The sequence below is a fragment of the Alosa alosa genome, chromosome 18 (genome assembly GCF_017589495.1).
Source record: "Alosa alosa isolate M-15738 ecotype Scorff River chromosome 18, AALO_Geno_1.1, whole genome shotgun sequence".
Lineage (NCBI taxonomy): Eukaryota > Metazoa > Chordata > Actinopteri > Clupeiformes > Clupeidae > Alosa > Alosa alosa.
This window is the reverse complement of record NC_063206.1, coordinates 8237742-8247000: the sequence shown is the minus strand read 5'-3', so window position 1 is coordinate 8247000 and position 9259 is coordinate 8237742.

Below are 9259 nucleotides of genomic sequence, written 5' to 3'. Positions count from 1 at the left end.
ACATGGAAACAAACACACACACAGACACACACACTCACACACATACACACTCAGACAGACATGGAAACAAACACACACACAGACACACACACTCACACACATACACACTCAGACAGACATGGAAACAAACAAACACACACACACACACAGACACACACACAGATACACTCACACACCAATACACACAGCATTCTCTGCTGTCGGCATGGGCACACAGAGGTTGAGGCCAGCGTCGTGGCAACAGGCGACCTCTGTGTCTCTAAGCACCTCCATCACAACTCCACCGGTCCTGACACCTTCTGATACAAAGCCAGTGTTGACGCGGCCCCCCGCTGTCCCTTCACGGGGCCGTGACGAGGATCGAGGGCAGCGGAGAGAAAAGCTCTGAATTAGACTAGTGCGCGTCCTGCCAGACTGCTTCACCTTGCATGCTTGATGTACAGAAGAAGGCTTGTTCGAAGCTGACATGCTGTTAAGTGTGGTGATGCTGCCGATGTTGCGTCGCCTTATGGACAGTATGCTCCACGAGCCCCACTGTGGGCTTTGTATCAGACCGCATGATGCCGAGAGTCTCCTGAAATACATTATTATATAAACTTTCTATGACGATTTGTAACCCATAAAATGATATTTATTTATTTATACATTATATGAATTGGTTCATTTTATGGAACATTATGGATGAAAAAAAATATTTAGGGCTTAAAACAGATATTTTTTATAGTTATGTATTTTGATATACTGAGATGTACTATACAGGGTCAGGTTTCCACCCAACATCGAGGAATGTATCGTGCCAACTGTCACAGTAGTGTAAAGAGGAATTTCTCTGTGATGTAATGACAAGCAGGAGTGAAGACTACAGTATAAGGCCTGTAACAAAGTTGATGACCTCCAATACTGAAGAAAAATCAACTGCTTGTTTGTATTTATTGTAGGTCTTTGTATTTGTTCTCAGCAGTAAGTGCATTTTTTGTAAAGAAAAAAAGTATATCTGTCTTGTGTATAATTGTTACAAATAAATCAAGTCACACTGTGCATTTTAGGATGCTGTTGTTGATGCTGATGCTTGCCATTTAAGCAACCGTCTGCTTTTTTCTTCAAAAGCTGTTTTCGGTGTTTGAAGCACAAGGACCAAAGTAAAAAAAATAGTCTGGCCTTACCTCCTGAATAACAAAATACCCAGAAGTCAAAACTCACAGAAGAACTCTGAGACCGTGTCAGAGTTTAGGCTACCTGAAGCTAAAGGATGTTATAATATTTCAGCAAAAATCATTGGAGCAAGGTTAGCTCGATTTCATAATGTCAGAGCAAACATTTGGCTGTCAATAACTGAACCAATAAAATGCAGGTTAGAATCTCAAACTGCATTTCCATTTTCTGTATAAATGGTGCTAAGGGATAAGGCTTTACCCTCTAGCTGGGATAAGAAAAGATCAACTTCCAGTCACTGGCTAGTGTAATTCATCTCAGCTTGTCGATAACATGTTTGGCAGGAATGGCCGTGTGCCTGAAAAGTTTTGAGATGTCAAAGGATAAGCTGCCTTTTAGAAATGCCATGATTTAATCAAACCGATTTCCCATGTGTCTGTAAAGAGGCCCTGATATCACAAATCAAAACAGTATAATATTATTCATGCAGAGCATGCAACCAGTGCATAGCAAATGCTTCCTTCCAACAAGGAACTGTTAATTCACTTTAACAAAGCAAATCCGCCACCTTGATGCCAGCACACTATCACGTACAGAGATAGTAGAACCACTGATAACTTCAGTCCTTATTTAGATCACAGCCTCCATCCAGACCTGGTGGGAGATGTTCTCTCTCTTTCTCTGGGCACTATGTGCGCCTGGTTTTATCAGTGTGTGGCCCATTAATGTGTGGGGCACACAGGGGGGGGGTCTTTGATCCCAGGGATGCCCGACGACAGCGGTGAGTCTCCAGCAGAGGAGACGTGCTCGCGGGCTCAGCGCGGGGATTGTGGGAGATGAGCCCAGCTGTGTGCGCATACATGACAGACTCGGAGCGAGACGATGGTGTGTGTGTGTGTGTGTGTGTGTGTGTGTGTGTGTGTGTGTGTGTGTGTGTGTGTGTGTGTGTGTGTTTGGGGGAGGGGTGCAGGGGACATGCGGGCGATCCTCGTCCTCACCATTTAGAGCCCTTTGTGGTTCCCGCTCTCTCCCCTCACTCCACCACTCCCAGCTCAATCAGAGAATATGGATTTTGAACATGTAAGGGGCACATACAGGAGAGGAGCGCTGTTGCTAATGTCCCTCTCCTCCTCCCTCTCCTCCTCCCTCTCCTCCTCCCTCCCCTCATCCCTCAGTGTCTCTGCACCCCCCTGAGTCTCAGGCCTCCTGTCTGACTCCTCCAGGTGCAGTAGATGCTCTGTCATGGCCAAAGAATCAATTCATGCTTCTTTTCAACACAAGCAAAAAGCCTACCACATTAGCACAGCCTTAAAAGACTGTTTAAAAGTACCTCTTTTATTATTGTTAGTCAGACTTTTTAGTCTTAATTGGACTGTTTTGAATGTCAGGTCTCCCTGCAAGGACAGAATGATTAAAGTTTCTGTGGTGATAACATACTTGTGGAGAGACCAAATTAGTCCTCCACTTTGAAAGAGAATTCCCAAAGTGGTCTCATGCCAGGCTGCCGCTTCCTCCTTCAAAGGGAGCTTTTAATGAGGAAAATCTGTTGCTGACGACCAAAAACGATTACCCTTTTCAACTTGAAACAGTGCCCCTTAAAATGTGGGCCATGTTCTGGTCATTTAAATAGTAACTTGCACCCATCAGCGGACTTCATTAATTTCTGGCTCTCTGCCAGAATTAGACCCACTATGAATTATGCTCAGCCTCACCTTTCCACATGTTTTTCTCAATGAGATTCTGTGATGAATCATTTCTGTGAGAATCTTCTGGAAAGCGGGTGGGTGGATTCAGATAGAGAGGGTTATTTTTAGTGGAATATAATGCATCTTCATTGAGTGTGCCATGCTTATCTAAACAAACATTTTACAGATTAGTTAAGAACAAATCCAATGAGTGTTCTGTACTTCCACCAGAAATACGTGCTCTGTATGGTAAAGAGTAATACCATCAGTGGCCAGGATTTTAGTAGGGCACGAATGTGAGAGGGATGAGCTTGCTTTGGCATTTTGATTGAGAGGGGTTTTTGCCTCATCCATTTCACCCTGCTTCAGAGAGGGTTTTTAATGGCACTCTTTTCTCTGGCTCACACTGACAAATTGCATATTGCCCGACCCATTGATAGCATTGGGTCTTAATTAAACCTCCCTTGCACCCAATTTGAAAATGACTCTTTAACCATTAATTGGAATTCACAATTGTCTGTCTTCCTTCACACATATGAAACTGCTACCCACTCAAACCGTTAACACATCTGGAGAAAAAAAAAGACCTCACAGTTGAGGGCTGGTGTGAAACGCCGCTGGCAAGATTAAGAATAGCTGCGTGCCATGTGAGGGGGGGCCCTAATAGAATGTGGTAATAAAGGAGAGCGCACATAAGTCAGTTGGCTTGCGATAACTGCTACGGTCCATTCCACACCAGATGTAGATGTAGATGTATGCCCCTGTGCTCACGCTGTGTGTTGACAGAACCCCCACTGCAGACAGAGCAGATGGCACGGCTGCATTTAGAAGGTGTAATGTTGTGTTGCTTTCAGACAGTCATGCCCCCCCTGTCTCAACACACACACACACACACACACACACACACACACACACACACACACACTTCCACCTCTCTAGTCGCTCTTCCTTCCTGCCTGCCTGCCTTCCCTTCTGTTTCTCAGTGGCTAATGAACAGGGTGGTTGGGAGAGAGAAAACACGCCTTCCGCTGGGAGAGACTAGAGCTGATGGGTATTGGCAATTCGTTTTTGGAGCCAGTGTGACCTATTGTGGTTTCCTCTGCATCCATGATCGATTGGTCCCATGCCTAGTTGGAGAGTGATTGAGACATAGTCTAATCCGGCACATCCGACTCTGTGGAGTTTCAGTGCACAAAGAGGGAAAGCAGCTACAATACCCCAGTGTGACCTGAATACAAAATGCTCTTTGTCAAGGTTCAGCCCAGGAGAGCATTGTTTTGATACGAATGTCTGCATAACTAGATGTCAAGCTGTCTGAGCAAAGGGTCATGTTAACATAAAGCAAGCTGGTTTCTCGTCTTTGGCTGGACGGCATAATAAAATCAGATCAATTGCCAGCCACTCTTCATTCACACGCGCGTGTAACTCTCACTCATAGCACACCTCTCCTGTGGGCTCCCAGCCATGTTGCCACATCGCTATGTGATGCAACTGGCTGAAAATTAAAATCACTCTATTCTAAACATCTCTCACAGGGCCGTCTGGGGTTTCATTTACAGGCCTTCAGAAGTCGGCTAAACAACCCTCTCAGACGAGGTGCGCGGTGGACGTCCAGCCCGCGGGTGCTCATGAGCCGCAGACTCTGTGGCATTATGTCACAGATATCCAAGGTCTGACTGATAGTTCAAAACAAGGCCTCTTATTCATACAACATATACAAGTAGCCCCTGCTAGCTGACAGCAATTATGTTACTAAAGGGTGTGGTGCTCGCCCAAGTCCTCCTCTTAACCCCCCCCCCCCCAGGTCATTCCAATCCAAGTATGCGGTGCTGAAACAGCTTGGCTCAACAATTGTGTAGTGGTTTAATAATGAAAGCATGCCGGCCCCTGGGGACAGGCCCATTTCTCCAGGCAACAGCAAAAGTCCATTACCCTCAGTGTTTCTTGCCTAATGTGGCTTCTTACTCCTTAATTGAAACTGTTGGCTGTATTATAACTCAGGCAGAGGGAGTGAGACGAGACATAGAGAGAGCGTATTTGTGTTCTAGAGAGACAGACACAGGAGTGAAGAGAGGGAAGGACAGAGAAGGAGGGAGGTGAAGGCAAGAGGGAGATGAAAGGATAGAACAGGAGAGACACAGAGGGAAAGAGTGTTTGTACAGGAGAAAGAGGGAGAGAGAAAGAGAGAGAGAGAGAGGGAGAGGGAGAGGGAGAGAGAGCAGACAGCAAAATTCAGTCTCTCGTTTCGTTGCCACCTCTGGCAATGACAACTCTAAAAATACAACAGCAATGAGAGCATATTCCTATGAGCTTGATCTGTCCTGTGAGGACAGCAGAGAAAAACCCAGCCTTCCACAGAAGTGCAGCCGAAGAATAATTGATACCCAAAGGGTTTTGTACAGTTGCTTGAGAATTGTTTGAAAATTGCCATTTCATTCATACAGTTGCGAGGCTATTCATGAGGCGTATACGATTGGCGTATACTGTTCAACCTAAATGATCTTCAGCTTTCAAATTTAGAACATTTTCAAATTCAATGGGCTCATATCTGACAATATGCCACCAGGCACCTTTATGAGGTGTTTTCTCCTTGAAAATCTTGGACAGTGCCTACTTTGCAGAAGTATGGGAAACATTCAAAACATTCAAATCAGAATCAGGTATTGTGACGGAGACAAGCATTAACACTCAGTGAGAGGATGTTGTGTATTGTCTCTTTGTTTATGTTGTAAATTGTTTGGTTGTTTGTGGGAGACAATTTGGCCACAACTCTAGTCATATAAGCTGCTGGTGGTGGCCTGGTCCCACAAGGACACAAACTTAGACATTCGCTAAGCAAAGCACACTGTGCAGTTCAAGCAAGCGGGACTAATTGACAGATACACTTCCAGTCTGTTTCATTTAATGCATCAATGCATTGTGCGTCCAGTGTGTGTGTGTGTGTGTGTCTGTGTCTGTCTCTGTGTGTGTGTGTGTGTGTGTGTGTGTGTGTGTGTGTGTGTGTGTGTGTGTGTGTGTGTTTGCCACTGGCCTACACTGGCCTGGGGTGACCTTTGGACTTAGTGTTCATTTTGTCTTTTTGTATCTTCCTTGTCTACTTGGGCATTTTCAGCAGCATCTGCGCTGCCACCTTTCTGGGCTTTGTAGGAACACAACACTAAAGGGATGATTCACATTAGGGACCTGACAGCCCCCAGATATGTTCCCTATCAGTGGTCCCTAATGAAAAATGTAAAGCAGCACATTCATTACTCCATTGAGCTAATTGACTGTGACAGGCACAGAGCAGAAGATAGTGAGGGCAAGGGGGAAGCTGTTCCAAAGGCTCGCCCTCGGCCGGATTCACAGGACAAGATTGTTTCATCCTGCTTATGGGAATTCCAGAACAAGACTTCTGTTTGGACATTTCCAAGTGGCAAACCGAAGGCGTGCAGCGACAGGATGCATTTCTGCACTCTCTGTCCCGCTCCTTAATGCTTGGACAGTCATCAGTTGGAACTCGGAGCAGCCGAAAAGGCCAAGACCCAGAAGCTATAACCCAGAGCTCTGAGTTCTATAAATAAGGCCGCATATCCTCATACGTTTGCTTAACACATGAATTCTCATTTGGGCCATTAGAGCAAACGCTATTGACATCTTGGCACAGATTTATGGGGAAGGCGCTGATGCACGCAATTCTGAAGGGAAGACACTGTGACAGATCTGGATGTGTTTTGAATGAAAAAACACCCACCAGAGAAGTGTAATAGGTATGTATCTATCTATCTAAATGTACTCTCCAGGACTTGTATTTGTTTCATTAATGGATGGAAGACTCCATATATATAAATAATATTGTTTGAATTTAATCTGCAACTTATGTCAAGATTTGCATTCAGCTGAATATACAGTACGTGCAGCTTATTTTCTGTGTGTTGTTCCACTGAAAGGAGAATATTGCCTTTGTGTGGCCCTCGTTCAGCATTGTGACATCTTTTCAATATGCATGGTGAGTGTGTGCCAGACATTCTCATTCTGACTCAGTTTCTGAGCTCATCGAACATTTACGCAAGACATGGAGAGGCAACTGCTAACAGAAGACAAAAGAAAAATGAAATACGGCAAAATATTGATGCGTGCACGCGTACACACACACACACTCACACACACACACACACACGAATCGCACTGCACCACACACACACACACACACACACACACACACACACGCACACAGAAAAACACACGTATACCATACAATAAGGAATTAATGTGTGCTATATGCACAATACATACTACAGTCCATCCATCTATGTCGATGTACAGTAGACATTGACCTGAAGAAAGTGATTTGGTCGAGCCTGATCGCTCATCCTGCCCCTTTCCTCTCAACTCCCAGATTCCTCATTTTACCTCTTCTTACGTGTCATGTGGGGGCATCATCCATCCCCAGTTACTGTAGTCTAATTAACAGGATAACAAGATCATCTACGATGGAGAGAAATGGCTGTGCTCAGGTCCTTAGACAGTAGATGCAGAATCACGCCGAGGCCTTTGCCAGCTTTGCACTCCAAGGGCTCCAATTGCCCTCTACACGAATGCATGTGTTTCTTTTCCAGCCGAATGCTGCCTGCTCAAATTAGCTGTTCTGCTGTGGTATGGACTTGCACCATGGGATATGATGTGCGATTTAAATAATTTCAGCCACGGCAGAGAAGGGACATGGCAGACAAGCTGACTAATAACTGAGATTTCAGCAATGTGGCTCGCTCCATGCTGAAATGATTTCTCACACTAAAAATACCCAAGTCCATGCCAAAAATACTCTTCTTCTTGGGGCAGGGAGAATGTTGTAATTCGTTAGAAGCACTCCCACAGACTGAAACGGAAGCACAAAAGAGGGGAAAACAGATTAATTATGGATTGGGAATTAATTGGCAAGAAGGCAAGAATGATAAAAATGTTCCTGAAAAATGAAACGAGCAGATACATGAAATATGTTCATATCTGTCTAGAGAGGAAATGGCTGTTCATTTACATGCATAATTCCAATGCCTGAACAGTCTCGGGCTTGTCATATCTACACATTCTGAAATTGTTATTGAATATAAAGTCATAATAATAAACAATCCCTATGTGAAGTCATAGTACAACCGCTTTACAGATCATAGCCAAACACAAAGAGAATCAATACAAAGCACTCTTACACTTACAAACACTTACAATCTGATTTTATACCATCAGCTGACAGATACTGTACCTGTAACTTGGAGTGATTCTTATTGTGTCTGTTAATCATTTTACTCAGTAAAGGACTTAGTAATGTACCTCAAATGTTGAGTGATTATTTGAAGAGAAAATATAGAAGACCTCAATCAACTAAAGTCTATCACTGGTTTTGTGCAGAACTGCATAAGGCATGGTTGATCCATTCAAATGTGATGAGCAAGCAAGGGCTTTCTTTGTGTGTAAATTAATTAATCCTCAATATGATCTAGTTCTGCTCTTTAAAGTGGATGCATGTTTGTTTTCATTCCTTTAGTTTTCGATAATTCCCCTTTCACAGTATAAGCGGAGCATTGTGGCATAATTAATTTGAAGAGCTGAAATACTTACAGCACTATCTTGTCAAAATGACCCTAATTGGGTTATTTTTAACCAAATATTTTCTGTTCTGACAGCTCTGTGCTTGTTTATTAGATGTTTATGTTAATGACAGCCTGGCTATAAAACCAGCCATCAACACTTATCATCATCATGTCATTCCTCTGTGAAGCACACAGTCAGCAGCACAGAAACAAGCGAGTAGGCCCATTTATTTAATTTTTATTTATTTATGTATTTATGGCATTTACATTAAAATTACAACTGTGGCAAACAGAGCATTAGCTGATATGGTCACTGAAGCAGATGCATGTGTTTTTATTATTATTATTATTATTATTATTATTATTTCTTTCTTTTTGCTTCAGTGACTCCAAACATACAGCATTCATTTGAACTGGTTAATAAGATCAAGTCATCTACCATTGGCTCTAATGTGGTCTGCTTAATCATACAAGTAAACAGACTCCTGTAAACCAATACCATAACAATATCTTATAAAGTATTCCCCCATCTAGCTCTGTAATTCTTGCCCAGGCAATTCAGGGTATTCAATAGGCTAGTTAATTTACTGATTCTTAGCCGACTCAAAAATGAGCGTCCCTGTCAATAGACTATAATCAGTTGAGATATGCCAGGGAAGAGGGGTATATTTACTTTACAAAATAAATGTCATGCCCACACAGGTCTTGGCTAATTTCCCCCACCCATTTAGTATCCTGCTTTTTATGTGAAATATTGCCATCTAGTGCTTTACAGTCGCAGTTTTTCAGCTCAACACCTCAAAAGAAACTGTGTTTAAGTAGGCCTAAGCTTACCACAATAGCAATTTTATGTTC